Source organism: Oryx dammah, unplaced genomic scaffold, assembly GCF_014754425.2.
Source record: "Oryx dammah isolate SB20612 unplaced genomic scaffold, SCBI_Odam_1.1 HiC_scaffold_7, whole genome shotgun sequence".
Classification (NCBI taxonomy): Eukaryota; Metazoa; Chordata; class Mammalia; order Artiodactyla; family Bovidae; genus Oryx; species Oryx dammah.
The window spans coordinates 41,058,127-41,073,964 of NW_024070191.1; the positions used below are offsets into that span (position 1 = coordinate 41,058,127).

The 15,838-nt window shown below is 46.6% G+C and overlaps 1 protein-coding gene and 1 long non-coding RNA gene across 2 annotated transcripts in view; both read right to left on the bottom strand.

The window, feature by feature from the left end:
* LOC120865894 (ubiquitin-conjugating enzyme E2 E2) overlaps positions 1-15,838 on the bottom strand; it is a 355,392-nt gene that overhangs the window by 169,035 nt on the left and 170,519 nt on the right. The window lies entirely within an intron of this gene.
* On the bottom strand, positions 7,267-8,436 carry LOC120865895. Its single transcript, XR_005721545.1, has 2 exons — positions 7,897-8,436; positions 7,267-7,860 (listed from the first exon to the last, which is right to left on the bottom strand). It is a non-coding gene; the product is annotated as an uncharacterized LOC120865895 (long non-coding RNA).

Below are 15,838 nucleotides of genomic sequence, written 5' to 3' on the forward strand. Positions count from 1 at the left end.
CATGTATGGATGTGAGAGTTGGACTGTGAAGAAGGCTGAGCGCCAAAGAATTGATGCATTTGAACTGTGGTGTTGGAGAAGACTCTTGAGAGTCCCTTGGACTGCAAGGAGGTCCAACCAGTCCATTCTGAAGGAAATCAGTTCTGGGATTTCTTTGGAAGGAATGATGCTGAAGCTGAAGCTCCAGTACTTTGGCCACCTCATGCGAAGAGTTGACTCATTGGAAAAGACTCTGATGCTGGGAGGGATTGGGGGCAGGAAGCGAAGGGGACGACAGAGGATAAGATGGCTGGATGGCATCACTGACTTGATGGACGCGAGTCTGAGTGAACTCCGGGAGATGGTGATGGACAGGGAGGCCTGGCGTGCTGTGATTCATGGGGTTGCAAAGAGTTGGACACGACTGAGCGACTGACCTGAACTGGACTGAGTAGTATCATATATGGATGCTAGGGGGAAGGAAGAAAAACTGCAAAAATCAGCAGTGTTGCTGAGGGTGTGGTTTCCAGACTCACACTGAGTTAGATTCTCTTTCTGACCTCACTCCATGTAACAGGCTCAAGGTTCATCCACCTCAGTCCAGCTCTCACTGGTTCCTCTTTATGGCTGAGTAATATTCCACCGCATCCATGTACCACATCTTTAATCATCTGTCAATGGATATAACGCATATACATGGAATCTAGAAAAAGGTACTGATGAACCTGTTTGCGGAGCAGGAAGAGAGACAGAGATGTAGAGAACAGACTTGCAGACACAGTGGGGAAGGAGAGGGGGATGAACTCAGAGGGAAGGACTGACACACGAGACAGACAGCGAGTGGGGCGGTGCCGCGCCACAGGGGGCCCAGCCCGGCCCTCAGCAGCCTGCAGAGGAGGGGTGGGGCGGGCTGGGGGCAGCGTCCGGAGGGAGGGCCGTGTGTGTACTACACATTCATGCTGCGCGGCAGAGACCAACGCAACACTGCAAAGCATTTCACCTCCAATTAAAAATTAACTTAAAAAACATTAAAAAATTAAACTTTTAAAAAAAATTAGGTTCTTTGGGATTGGGGCTATTAACGAATATATTTAACAAGAAGTCTGACAAGCTACTGAGTTACCAAAGTTTGAGAACCACTATACTAGACGTCTGTGGAAAACACACACAAATTCAAAATGTTTGAGTTTTACACTACTCCACAGAGCTTCCGTTATGGCTCAGCTGGTAAAGAATCTGCCTGCAAAGCAGACGACATGGGTTCAATCCCTGGGTCAGGAAGATCCTCTGGAGAAGGGAAAGGCTACCCATTCCAGTATTCTGGCCTGGAGAATCCCACAGACTGTATAGTCCATGGGGTCACAAAGAGTCAGACATGACTGAGTGACTTTCACATACTACTCCACACAATGACTTTCCAGAAATCTGTTGTTATTTTAATGTATTTCCTTCCGAAATGTTTCCTTTGCTTAAGTAATATATAGCTATGTAATCACTTCCTTCCATTTACTTAACACAGTAAGGAAATCCTTACACACACACACACACATCAGTCAGTTCAGTTGCTCAGTTGTGTCCGACTCTTTGTGACCCCATGGACTGCAGCACACCAGGCTTCCCTGTCCATCACCAACTCGCAGAGTTTACTCAAACTTATGTCCATCAAGTTGGTGATGCCATCCAACGATCTCATCCTCTGTCGTCCCCTTCTCCTCCCGCTTTCAATCTTTCCAAGCATCAGGGTCTTTTCAAATGAGTCGGTTCTTTGCATCAGGTGGCCAAAGTATTGGAGTTTCAGCTTCAGCATCAGTCCTTCCAATGAATATTCAGGACTGATTTCCTTTAGAACCGAATGGTTTGATCTCCTTGCAGTCCAAGGGACTCTCAAGAGCCTTCTCAACAGTTCAAAAGCATCAATTCTTCGGCGCTCAGCTTTCTTTATGGTCTAACTCTCACATCCATATATGACTACTGGGAAAACCATAGCTCTGACTATACATATACACACACACACACACACACACATATATATGTGTATATATATGGAAATAAAAAATATAAATTTACAGCTTCACCAACAGCATATGATGCTGCCTATACCCTCACATCCCTGACAAGCTGCGTTTTATCTTTTTAATCTTTGTCAATCTGACCAACCAAATATGGACATTGGGGTTTTCTGGTTCTTCTGTCAGTAGTTACTTTGGTTTAAAATATTTTAAGTTTAAAACACAAATAAACCAAATTTATGGTATAGCAGCAGCAGAGGTGAAATATTATCCTTACAAGATGAGAAATGCCAAACTCTATAGGAATATATCCAGTAATCATTATCTGTATAAGAACAGGTACCTTTAGATCAGCTTTACTCATAACATAACAACGTGATGACTGAATTCACCTGCCTATTTGGGTCATCTACCTGGATGCAGGTTTTTTTCTTTTTCTTTTTAATGGCTAATCCACTATTTCTTGAGCTACTGACACTGATTTATTAAACCCCTTTCTTTGGCCAAACACAATAAAAATAAATCCCCATTATGAAATTTAACTTGGAAAATACATGGTAACATCTAGCTCACAACCTTTGGAAGTTGAGCTCAAGTCTGTACTTGAGTGCTTTCCTTGACAGTTATTACACTGACCCCCTTCACTGAGTCAGCCTATCAGCACTCTTTTCAAACAGCATTTGCTCACTTCATGTCTCTCTGTCACAGTTTGGTAATTCTTGTGATAGTCTAAAGTTTCTTATTATTATTTTGTGATAGTGATCTATGGCAGAAGAAAGGTCTGAAGGTAGCAGAGGTTGGTTCATGAGGCTGAAGGAAGGAAGCTGTCCGCATAAAATAAAAGTACAGGGTGAAGCAGCAAATGCTGATACAGAAGCTGCAGCGAGCTGTCCAGGATATCCAGCTGAGATAACTCATGGAGGTGGCCACACTCAAGAGCAGAGTTTTCTGTGCAGATAAGACAGCCTCACACTTGAACAAGAAGCCATCTGGGACTTTCATAGCTAGAGAGGAGAACTCAATGTCTAGTTTCAAAGCTTCAGAGGACAGGCTGACTCCCTTGTTAGGTGTCAATGCATCTGGTGAGTTTAAGTTGAAGTCTGGGGCCCTCGAGCACGATGCTGAATCTGCTCTGCCTGTGCTCCAGAAATGGACCAACACAGCCTGATGACAGCACATGCATCTGTTCACGAAATGGTTTCCTAAATCTTTCAAGCGCACTGTTGAGACAGCCTGCTCAGAAACAAGATTCCTTTCGAACCACGGCTGCTCACTGACAACGCACCTGGCCGCCCAGGACTCCTGATGGGGACGTAGGGGGTTCCGGCTGTGTTCACGCGGGCTGACAGCTTCCCTCCTGGAGCCCATGGATCAAGGAGTAGTCTGACCTTCAAATCCTATTATTTAAGAAATACATTTCGTAAAGCTATAGGTGCCACAGATAGTGATTCCTGTGATGGGTCTGCACAAAGTCAGCTGAGAACCTCTAGAAAGGATGCGCCACTCTAGATGTTGTTAAGAACATTTGTGAACAGGAGTTGGGAGGAAGCTGACTCTAACCCTCATGGATGACTGTGAGGGTAAGAGGCTCCAGTGGAGCAAGTGACGTTGCAGATGTGAAGAGAGCACGGCCAGAGTGAGCAGTGCAGCCTGAAGATGTGCCTGAGCTGCTGAGATCTCAGGCTAGACAGGACTTGAACTGATGGGGCACGGCTTCTTACGGAGGAGCAAACAAAAAGGTTTCCTGAGATGGACACTATTGGTGAAGATGCGACGAAGGATTTAAACGACTGGATAAATCTGGGTGAGGAGGCAGCAGCAGGGTTTGAGAGGACTGACTTCAATTTTGAAAGAAGTTCTTATGTGGGTGAAATGCTGTCTAGTAGCATTCTATGCCACAGAGAGAGCCTTCAGAAAAGGAAGAGTAAATCGTCTCCTTTTAAGAAATCGCCACAGCCACCCGAAGCTCCAGAACAGCCTGATCAGCCAGCAACTGCCAACGTGGAGGGAAGACTTTCCACCAGCAAAAAGATTACACCTCCCTGAAGGCTCACCTCACTGAACATCACGTTCAGCATTTTCAGCAGTAAGGTACTTTAAAATTAGGTACTCCCATTTGTTTTTAAAGATATAACACTACGGCATGCCTAACAGACTCCGTATCGTGTAAACATGACCTTCATATGCCCTGGGGAACCAAAAAGCTCATGTGACTTGCTTTGCTGTTACTGGCTTTACTGTGGGGGTCTGGAACCCAGCCCACATGGTCTCCGTGACACTCTGTGTCACGGCCACAGGGCGACGCACGAGCAGCACCGCCCGGCAGAGGGGAGGCGAGCGGAGTCTGCCTCAGGAGACGCCTAAGCTCAACCTACAAGCCAGCACCGCCGGCGTGCAGAGCTCTGCAAGCAGATGGAAGGCAAGCAGAGTCTGCCTCAGGAGACGTCCAAGCTCAGCCTAAAGAATGAGCAGGTCACGGTGAAGAGCTGCGGGAGAGGATGCTTCCAGACAGAGGTAACTGCATCTCTTGTGCCAGAAGGTGAAGGAGGACCATTAGAAGTTGAGGAAAGTCAATCCATTCAGACTGACTGAGTTTCTGGGAGGTGAGGCAAGCGGGGCACGGGGGGAGGGGGATGGTTACCAAATGATGAGGCTGGCCTGACCTTAATGACTACAGCTGGAACTTGAAATTTAAAACTTTCAGTCTTTTCCTTAAAGAAAGGTGGAGAGTTAAAACAGTGTCAGGAAAAGTTACAACCAAAGGGATACTAGCCCCACTACTGCAGAAATCAGTATGATATGAACGCCTTATTAATGGCTTGAAACACTTCGTTTCTGTTACAAAGCTGAAGGGAGATTTTTGCTTAACCATGTGATGAGCTGAAGTTTATGTTTTTTCAATAACCATCTTGACAATACTTTCCCTGCTTTGTCAGTTTTTCCTTAAAGTTTCCATCGAATTACCAAGAGCCCGTATGATAACGCAATGGCAGCCCACTCCAGTCCTCTTGCCTGGAGAATCCCATGGACGGAGGAGCCTGGTGGGCTGCAGTCCATGGGGTCGCCAAGAGTCGGACATGACTGAGTGACCTGACTTTCACTTTTCACTTTCACGCATTGGAGAAGGAAATGGCAGCCCACTCCAGTGTTCTTGCCTGGAGAATCCCAGGGACGGGGGAGCCTGGTGGGCTGCCGTCTATGGGGTCGCACAGAGTCGGACACGACTGAAGCGACTTAGCAGCAGCAGTAGTATGATAACGAGCAATGATACTCAAGCTTCGGTTACGTCAGAATTACCTGCAAGGGCTGCTAAAGCACAGGTTTCTGGGCTTCCAGACCAGAGTTTCTGATTCTCCAAGTAAGGGGTGGGACGGGAGGTTGAACGTTCCTAACAAGTCCCCCAAGCGATGCTGGTTCTGGGACTGGAGCACACCTGGAGAATCACTGCGCCCGAATGCCATGTCCTGAGTCTGCGTGGACAGTGGGACGAGGGGAGAATGATCTCTGGAGTCTTTCCTATGGTCGAAACAGGCATCCAAACTTAACTGAACTGCGTTTTCTAAACATCTTGAGGAATCAATATTCCAATCTTTCTGTTTGAATTAACTATTCACCCAGCAGGAATTCTACTAATCGTTTACCTCTAACTTGGCATAGAGTGGTTAGATACTTTACGCTTGTCAAAACTGCCCAGTAAGAAATGTCAGCTAAGAGCACTCTGCCTTTGAAAGTTCTCTAAAACCACTTTTAGTCTTGCCGCTGCCACTACTACTAAATAAAACTATATCCTTCCAAAATGAGCTAGTGTACAAATAAGCTCCTTAGAAGGTATTGGATTTTTAACAAGAATTACAATCTTTTAAAAACACAGAAAATAAATTTTATGACAGTGAGAATGGAAATTATAAACAACTGCACTGTATTTTATTAACAAATGCCATTTATCTACATTAGAAACAGTTGTATACATTACGGACATTTATATACATTAAACGTTATCCCACTTAATTATATATGTGGTTATAATCATTGGTAATTCCACACTGTCTCTGGAGGGTCTGCCACTTCCGTTAATGTAAGTCAACTACGTATGGGGTCCGCAGTGTCACGAAAGCGAGCTGCTTGCCCAGTTTTCATTATTCATGCACACACAGAGACAAACAACTGTGATTTCACTTTGTTCTCATTAGAATTATAAATTTTAATAACTCATGGTTAACAAAGATGCATTAAAGCTTTTTATAAACTAAAGAGTACTAAAATTCTGCATATAATTATAACAACAACTAACACTCACTGACTCCTTGGGAGGCAGCGTGCATGAACTAAGTGCCTAATCTTCATTCCCAGCCTCAGTCTTCCAGTGGAAGGAAGTGTAATAGAGAACTTAACCTGCCTAAAAGAACACTGCTATTAAGGAGACAGCTAGGACATTCCCACCATGCTTTTGAGACATTAATGGAGAAGGGACTACTGGCATACTTCTAAGCTGTAATACTGAAAAATTTTAATTTAATTTAGCAAATATAAATTTGACCTCCATCTTTTTTTCCTCCCAACTCTTCCTAGCGAAAGTCAAGTGAAAGTCGCTCAGTCGTGTCCGACTCTTTGCCACCCCATGGAATGTATAGTCCACGGAATTCTCCAGGCCCGAATACTGGAGTGGCGAGCCTTTCCCTTCTCCAGGGGATCTTCCCAACCCAGGGATCAAACCCAGGTTTCCCGCATTGCAGGCGGATTCTTTACCAGCTGACCCACCAGGAAAGCCCAAGAATACTGGAGTGGGCAGCCTATCCCTTCTCCAGCAGATCTTCCTGACCCAGGAATTGAACTGGGATCTCCTGCATTGCAGGCAGATTCTTTACCAGCTGAGCTACCAGGGAAGCCCCCAACTGTTCCTAGGATGCCTCAATAACCAACAGACATGCTGGTGAGGCCCAGGATCACCCCGAATCTTCAAGGGAGAAAACAGGAGAGCTTCACCTTCCTCCTCGAGAACGAGAGGGCAGAAGGCTCGCCTCCCCCAGGAGCGCTGGGCCAGAGACCAGCAGCCAAGGTTCATCTGGAGCCGAGCCGGGGCCTGCTGGACCCCTCTGGGCCCCGCCCTCCCAGCCGCGGGTGGTGCCCCTCAGGGGGTGTGGACAGCGCCGACTGCACGCGGGGCAGAAGCTGAGGCGCCTTCTTCCGGGGCTTCACGTGCAGGAGACACTCTGCCGCCTGACTCCTGGGTTTCCCTGAGCTGGGACAGTCTGCCTGCTCCTGAGTTTCTGGTCTGTGATGTAGTCGCACTTGACCCTTGAGAACACATTATTCTGCCGCAAGCATTCCCTTTAATTTGCTCACCAAACTTGTTAAAACTGAGAAATTGTATGCGAGTTCCAGTGGCGCTAAGAAGGCCGAGATGGGAAAAAAGGGGGCAACGAAAGGAAGGAATGGTCTGTTTACTCTCTGTTTTTCCTTAAGAATTTTCACTTCTCTTTTGTCACAGCTCACCACTTGCTGCCAAAGCAGCTTACGGACACCTCTAGCATGCACGCTAACATTAAACGTAACTGCGTGTTGCTAGTGTTCACTTCACACTAGATCTAACTGCCCCTAGAGCAGGGACCTGTGACCTGCCCTGTGTTCGTGTTATCCACACAGACCTTCACGGGGTGCACTACCAGGACTCACATTAACTCTGTATGCTTCCGTTTCCCCATCGTTTAAGTGGACGTAACACATCTTCTAACTTGCTTCATAGGACTACTGTAAAGGTAAAATCCGTAAGAAAGAAAAACTGAGAGTACTGCACATTTCCTCAATCATAGAATTCTTTAACTCTAATTCCCATAATCGACTAGGTTTATTAAAACATTCAGAACACGCACACCTCATTTTTATGTGTGTGCTAAACAACAGAGGTGACATCTAGGTAACTCCCACCCTGTATTTACTCTCTTGACATGTCTTTCTGAAATCTGTGTCGAGTACGTGAGCAACTGAAAATAAAAAGAAAAATCAAGAAATCATACCCTAAAGGTTAAAACTGTTATTTAAGGACTATAGAGAGAAAATAAAAACAAAATTAAAAAATGTAAGCAAATACTCTCTACAAAGCAAAATCATCTCTCACTTAACACAAGTTCCCACTATGTCAGAAAACCACTATCTACTTTTTAATTCTGAATTAAAATTTTTATAATAGAACCGAGAGGAAATAAAACCACAACTCTGAATCTAACACTGAAAACTAACACTTCTGCTTATCCCTGATCATGGACTGGGGTTAACTTGTCTCCTTGAAAAAGCTTATATTCAAGTTGTAACCCCTGGAACTCATAGATGTGATCTTATTTTAAAACAGCATCTTTGCAGATCTATATCTGCAAAGCTCAAGATTAAGCTCAAGATCCAGCCTGCAATGCAGGAGACCTGGGTTCGATCCCTGGGTCGGGAAGGTCCTCTGGAGGATGGCATGGCAACCCACTCAAGTGGCCAAAGTACTGGAGTTTCAGCTTCAAGGAGTTTCAGTCCTTCCAATGAGTATTCAGGGCTGATCTCCTCTCCTTGAGGATGGACTGGTTGGATCTCCTTGCAGTCCAAGGGACTCTCAAGAGTCTTCTCCAGCACCACAGTTCAGAAGCATCAATTCTTCGGCACTCAGCTCTCTTTGTAGTCCAACTCTCACATCCATACATGACCACTGGAAAAACCATAGCCTTGACTAGACAGACCTTTGTGGACAAAGTAATATCTCTGCTTTTTAATATCCAGCTGATACTGATGGTAGCGGAAGTCACTTAGGTGCCTGGAGTCTTAATTCGACACTTTTGTGTGTGTTTGAACATTTTCACAATTTTAAGTTTTAAATTTTTCAAAACAGATCTCTCCAGCTAATCAAGACATCCAGATGTTAGGACATAATTTGACATCCGTGGACACTGAGACCCAAGCTGCGGTCACAGACACACAGAAGACACGCAGGGAACGCAGGCTGTCAGTGTGAGGCCAGACTGTCTCGGCCTCACCAGGGCTTTAACTTCTAGGTGGTTCTGGACACAGGCTCCCGGGGTTGGGAGGAGGGTGTGAGGGAGCGGACGGGCCACACGGACAGTTTAAGGCAAGCCTCCTTCGGAGGCCATTTTGACAGCCAGGGCTCTCCTGAGAAAAAGAAAGAATATGCCATCTTGATGACATCCTGTGGAGAATATCTTTAGCTTGTGAAACTGAAGAAAACTATGTCTCCAAAACGACTGAGGAGTTTGGGGAGAAAATAGCCTGTGAATTCAAAATATCATGAGTAGTGTTGCTTTAAGAATTAGAATGGGCTTTCCTGCTGACCTTTCTCCCGCTGTGAGGGCACCGGCTCTGTAAGGAAGCTATGCCAAGAGAGATAAGTGAAATAAATGGGATGCTTGGTGGCAGAGTTTGGCAGGCAATCCATCACCAGGGAAGTCTCAAGCACTGCTGGCTGGGTTTAGAGTATTGCCTCCAATGAGGCTGGACAAGCCTGCCTCTGGGCACACACCTTCTCTAGGTTGGCAGGAGAACTGCTTCCTTATTCCGTCTTTCTTACACTCAACTCAATTATCACGGTGTCGGAAGACAGGGTTAGTGGATAACTCCACAGATAATTTCTAGAAAACTCATTTTAATGGTTAGTTTCGACCTCCTCATTAACCAAAATCTTTTATTTAGCAACCCATGCATGCGTGCTAAGTCGCTTCAGCCATGTCCGACGCTCTGTGACCCCACGGACTGTAGCTGCCAGGCTCCTCTGTCCATGGTATTCTCCAAGCAGGAACCCTGGCGGGGGCTGCCATTTCCTCCTCCAGGGATCTTTCTGATGCAGGGATCGACCCCCGTCTGTTGTTGTCTCCTGCCTTGGCAGGCGGGTTCTTTACCACTGGTGCCCCCTGGGACACTCTGAGCAACCCGTAAATCATCACATTTATTTATTTGTGCTTTATTACGCCTTGTTACTCTGTAGTTTCAACCGGATGCCTAATAATAATATTAAAAACTCCTACTTCCTAAACGAGTTCCTGAAACCTGTTTCCTCATTTTTTTCAGTAACCTCATAAATCAGGCATGATTCTCTCCGGTTTGCAGATATGGAAATGGACCTGTGCTCAGAGAATGAACAAGATCAGTCTGAGATTAGACAAGGGGTGAATGACTGAGCCGGGACATCAACGTGGGGTAGGACCTGTCCTTCCCAGGACGCCACCTCACTGTGACAAAGAAGGAAGAACACGGATGGAGATCAGGAAAGGGAGGTAGCAGAAGGCAGGCAGGGGAAGGAAGCTGGAAAATAACTGCCAAACCCTCTATTTTATCCTGGACTGCAGCTGTTACCAACGCTGTTCAGGTTTAGGTGCGCAGCAAAGTGAAGCAGTCGCACATCTGCAGACCTCTGCTCTTTTCCAGTCTTTCTCCACTTAGCTCATTCCGGAATATTCGGCAGAGCCCCTTGTGCTGCACAGTTGCTCCTCGCTGGTCATCTACTTTAAACAGAGAAGTGAGGATCTGTTTACCCCCCACTCCCCACCCTTCTCCCCTGGGAACCGTAAGTTCATTCTCCAAGTCTGTGAGTTTGTTTTGTAAATAAGTTCATTTGTGTCATTTTTTTTAAGATTCCACATGTGAGCAATATCATATGATACTGGCTTTCTCTGTCTGACTTACTTCACTTAGTATGATAATCCCCAGGTCCATTCATGTTGCTGCAAGTGGTATTAATTCATTCTTTTTTATGGCTCAGTAATAAGCCATGAAATTAAAAGATGCTTACTCCTTGGAAGGAAAGTTATGACCAACCTAGACAGCATATTAAAAAGCAGAGACATTACTTTGCCAATAAAGGTCTGTCTAGTCAAGGCTATGGTTTTCCCAGTAGTCATGTATGGATGTGAGAGTTGGACTGTGAAGAAAGCTGAGCACAGAAGAATTGATGCTTTTGAACTGTGGTGTTGGAGAAGACTCTTGAGAGTCCCTTGGACTGCAAGGAGATCCAACCAGACCATCCTAAAGGAGATCAGTCCTGGGTGTTCATTGGAAGGACTGATGCTGAAGCTGAAACCAGTACTTTGGCCACCTGATGTGAAGAGTTGACTCACTGGAAAAGACCTTGATGCTGGGAGAGATTGGGGGCAGGAGGAGAAGGGGACGACAGAGGAGGAGATGGCTGGATGGCATCACTGACTCAATGGACGTGAGTCTGAGTGAAATCCGGGAGTTGGTGACGGACAGGGAGGCCTGGCATGCTGCGATTCATGGGGTCGTAAAGAGTCGGACACGACTGAGCGACTGAACTGAACTGAATATTCCACTGTCTACACGGAGAGCGTTTTCTTTATCCATTCGCCCTTTGATGTTTAGGTTACTTCCACATCTTGGCTGCTGTAAACAGTGCTGCAGTGAACAGTGGGCTGCAGGCACCCTTCTGAACCGTGTGTTTGTCTGGAGATACGCTCGGGTGGGATGCTGAGCACGTGGTGGTTCTATTTTTAGTTTCTGAAGGAACTTCCACGCTGCCCTCTACATCGCCAAATCTTTATGAACGGTGTGACCTTGAAAAGACTAACACTAGCTTTTACTTTTTGGTTCTACCTTCCAGGCAGCTGATATAAAACTTCTAAGTGAGCCCGTTTTATACTCAAGTTATTGTCATCATTCATTTTTTAAAACAAGCTTCAGTGATCTTCATGGAATAAAGTATCCTTTAGAAAGTTATTTTGAGTGACATCGGGGACAGTACCGCGATGATTTTCTGTTATTTTGATCTAGATTTGAGTTGGAGGGCTGCCTCCAACTGACAGACCTAAAATGAGTAATGGGCTTCCCTGGTGGCTCAGCAGTGAGGAATCTGCCTGCCAGTGTAGGAGATGGGGGTTCGATCCCCGGGTCGGGAAGATCCCTTGGAGGAGGGCATGGCTACCCACTCCAGTATTCTTGCCTGGAGAATTCCATGGGTAGAGGAGCCTGGCAGGCTCCCATCCACGGGGTCGCAGAGAGTTAGACACGACTTGGCGACTAAACAGCAACAAGATGCGTCATCTTGGGGCCCACAAACGTTCTAAGCGAAGCCAAAACCAAACTAAGGCGGACGAGCCAACGCCTCTGCTCAGCGCAGTCTCTCTCAGACCTCCCCGTCCGCCTCGTCCGTCCTGCGTCTCACCGACGGCCCGTTCTGACACCCCCGGGCGAGGGCCTGCACGTCTCTCAGCGCCTCTCCTTTCCTTTCAACCAATTCTTACTGACGTTTAGAATTCTTGAGAAAAGTCCTTAACAGAATTTTACAGGGAAAAACTAGCCGAAAATGTTATAGCTCTGCATGACCATCTGCCAGGACCCAGACTTCCTGCCAGCTGGTAACACATGCTGTGACTGAAAGCCCATTTCTGTCTGTCAGGGGACCTGCCTTTTGACTGATATGTGCCACTTACAAGCGCTGGAACTTCCGAAGTTTAAGAAAGGCACCAGCCACTATGTTGGACGTTTCACATAACCCTATTCTATTCTCACAGATCAATGAGGTAGGTATATCACTCATGCTTTGAAAAACAGACGTAAACGCTCAAAGAGTTAGCAGACCTGACCAAGTTTACAAAGCAAAAACGTTTGGAATTCAAACTGAAATCTGTCCAGCATGTTATACTATACCATGTGACTTACCATCTATAAAATTAATGAAAATAAACCCAAGGATATTATAAAGAAATCCAGTGCTATATTTCTCAAAAATACCCGAGTTATAAGCAGCATCAACTTTGTCCACACTTTATTTCACATCAGAGAAATACCTAACTACCTGAGTCAAAGTGTACAAGCCAGATTTCATAATACTAACAAAGTGGCTAACTAAATAGAACAATGGGTAACAGACTGTGGTAAACTATTTGTATCTCAGATTCTCTTGCACTCAAAATATCCACAATTTAATATGATTAGACAGCACAGAAAACTGATGGGAATTTACAGGCCAAGCGCCTCTGCTCGTTGCAGAGGAGCCCTAAGCGCAGACTTCACAGGTCTGACAACTCCTGGGATGCTGATGCTGCTGTCCTTGGGGCCGCAAAGAGTCGGGCAGGGCTGAGTGGCTGAACTGAACTGAGGGCTAAAGCTGGCCATTGTCTTAAGCACAGAGCGTCAGATCTGCTTCTTCAACTGCCAAGAATGCTGGCCTCAAAAAAATCTTTGCAAAACAAGGTACCTGGGACTGCTACAAACACACCAATAAAACAGAATTTTAAAAAAAGAGAGAGAAAAACAGTAGCCAGTTGTCACTCATGACCTGTTCAATTCCAAATGCTATATTTCTAACAGTCATTCAAGTGATCTATCCATCAAATAAAAAGAAAAACAGACTCAGAGCTTAATGTAGGAACAATTGGTCTACGTGATGATGACGGTAAGCCTGTGGGTGGGTGCGCTCAGTCATGTCCGACTCTTTCTGACCCCACAGACTGCAGCCCACCAGGCTCCTCTGTCCATGGGATTCTCCAGGCAAGAATACTGGAGGGGGTTGCCATTTCCTCCTCCAGGGGATCTTCCCAAGCCAGGGCTCAAAGCCGCGTCTCCTCATCGCCTGCATCTGGCAGGCAGGTCCTTTACCACTAGCGCCACCTGGGAATCCAACAGGGAGTAGGTCTTAGGTAATTCTCACCTATTAGAGAAACACTCCACGGATCTGGGCATTTACTTTTGATGAATGCAGAGTTAAGTGAAGAGGGAAGGGCGGGAAGAATAGTTGTTCACACAGTTCAAATCTTACTGCAGTCACATAAAAAGCCAATGTTCGATAGACACCAATACAGATATTCATCATATGTTTTTCCAACATGCAGAATCTCATTATTACTGAGTTTATAAAGAAATAAGTGTATTGTGCCCTGGTGTGTGTAATCCAACATCATTCTCCTAGAAAGTAACGTCACAGGAGGGGAATCCAGAGCCTACAGGCAGAGGTTGTTTCTCAGATACAGTCAGTAGTACTTTGCTTCTAGTCCCTGCACAGAACCACAGAGAAAAGGAGACGGTGGTGAGAGAGGCTAGAGAAAGGTCCACAGACGCTCATGAGGGACGCGCCGCCGGCCCGCTCTCTGGCTACTGACAGAGCTGAGTCTCCTCTTGCTGCAAGCAGAGCGCTTTTGCTTGCTCTCTGTTTTTAAAGTCACTACTGCTCCACCACGGCACTCGTCACACAGAGTCACCGGGAGGACTTAAGATGCTGACGACAGAGCCCTGCTGCATGGCTGCAGCGCTTCTTCTATAACCCGTGTGCAGAGCCAGCAGCAAACTTTTCCATACAGCGCTGTATCACTCGATGTCCACCATCGACAGACAGCGGAACAGAACACAAGACCGGATTTTAAACGCAGGCCTCGGCAGTGAACGGCACAAGACTCATTTCATTAGGTCCCAGGAAAGTGGAACTGAACATGTGTGAGAGGTGCAGGTTTTATCTGCTTCTGACCGTCGCTGCAACGACCATGAAATCCTGCCTATCGTATTTCCCTGAATGCTCAGATCAAGTACTGCCTTAAGTGGTAACTGTACAAAAATAATCACACTGACTCAAGAGGTTAAGTTCATTTTAGTTTCATTAAGTTCTGCTTTGTAATCTTTGCCTCATTTTATGAAAGAATATTTGTTTATTATTTCTAAGTATAAGCCAACCCCTCCCCGCCAATCAGCCGGCCACTGCCCCTCCCTTTCTAAAAGCAACCCCCGACGGGCACCCGTGGCCCCCCCGCCCCCAGGCAGGCTGCAGCCCGTCCAGCCCCAGGCAGGGCGAGGGGGGCCGGGGCTCAACCATGGCACGGACTGGGGCGCAAACAGCAGCGCTTTGAGCCCTTCAGCGGAGTCACAGCCGCGAGGCGGCTAGTGCTGCATCTGACGGGAGGTATTTTGGAAAATTACTGAAATCAAAACGCGCCTTGTGTTCCTGCTAATAGATGCCCATTTAAAAGCGCGTAACTAGAACAGGAACTTTATTTCGTAAATGTAATCCTAATGACACTGCAGCTATATACCTAAACACAAGTCCGATGAAGTTGTTTTTTCCATTTTGTATCTAATGAAAGGAAGCCACACACACGTATGGTTGTATAATATGGCTGAAAATCCTCACGACGCTGTGGCTGAAATAACTAACGTATCATTCATTCATCCATCCATCTTTGGCAGCGTGGTGTCTTCAGTGTGGCTCCGGCTCCCCTCCATTGCGGGGTGCGGGGCTCCCCTCCGCTGCGGGGTGCGGGGCTCCCCTCCGTTGCGGGGTGCACGGCTCCCCTCCGTTGCGGGGTGCGGGCCGCACTGGCTTCCCGTGGGGTGGAGTGCGGGCTCTGGGCTCATGGGCTTCAGCAGCCGCAGCAGGCCGGTCTGATCTGGTGGTTCAAGGGCTCCAGCGCACAGGCTCCGAAGCTGCGGTGCACAGGTTTAGCTGCTCCATAGCACGTGGGATCTCTCTGGGTCAGGGATTGAACCTGTGTCCCCTGCACGGGCTGGCGGATTCCTATCCACGGGACCAGCAGGGACGTCCCTAACTGTATTCTTGAAATACAAAATATCAGCTCCCAGATTAAAGTTCTCGAGGCATTTTCTAAACTTTCTCAATCCTGATCCTTAACTACTACTCATGTTTAAGGAGTACATTAATCCTGGCTGAAACCAGAAAAGCCTGAAAATCGCTCTGGCTAGAATGGGTTTCTTAGGCCATCGCTGCTGCACTTCACTTGGAAGCCCTAGCGGTCACCAAGCAGGACCGCTGTCCTGGGGCTGACATTGCTTGGAAACTGTTGCAGAACGCCCTAATCTTATTCTAAGTTTATGTTCTTTGCCAGTAAAGACAGGGTAAGTTACCA